A 771-nucleotide genomic window follows, 5' to 3' on the forward strand; every position below is an offset into this window, starting at 1 on the left:
ATACACAAGAAAATTGCATATTTCTTTTCACGTACCGCTTATTATTTAGTTTACTCCACCATCTTTACAATCTTTAAGGCCTGAATATAAAATGATTGCATGATAATAATTGTCATAATTGTGAAACATTAAAGGTGTTTTTAAATGAACATTTTTTTTTTGTTTTCAAATTGATTTTTTTTAAATTTATTTTTAAATTCTTTTAGCAAAGCAAAACCTTTTTTTATTATTATTATTCAAACATGCAGACTTTGTACTGATTAATCTAATTGTTACTGATGATAAATACCAAGTTTTCTTTGAAAATTTACCTAGAACATTTGTATTATCGCAGCTCGTTATAATTTAGTAGTATAATGCTACTCAGGGTCAGTTTCTCGAGTGCTTATATGCGACCGAGAGGTTATAAGTTACAACATATTCTCGTGTTTTTCATTCTCACACTGGATGAGTGGCATGACAAGTTTTCTTACAATGCCTTTTTCTGATTTATCAGGAAGATTAACTGATGAAACAAAGTTTCTGCAAATATAACAGCTTGAGAGCTTTTAATTTTCGTTCAATACGTTAAAATACAAAAAAATTAAAACTTAATACGCCGTGTACCGCGAGAGTGCCACTTTATCCTATTTAAATTCTCTCGCCAGATAGCATGAACTAACAAATGACGTCATCATCCATCCGGATTGCCGACTCTGTTTAACGCGTGACTTACTCCAGTTTTTTCATGATTCCATAATTGCCCCTCTGGCAAGTGTTGCTCTAGTTAAA

Source organism: Uloborus diversus, chromosome 8 (genome assembly GCF_026930045.1).
Source record: "Uloborus diversus isolate 005 chromosome 8, Udiv.v.3.1, whole genome shotgun sequence".
NCBI lineage: Eukaryota > Metazoa > Arthropoda > Arachnida > Araneae > Uloboridae > Uloborus > Uloborus diversus.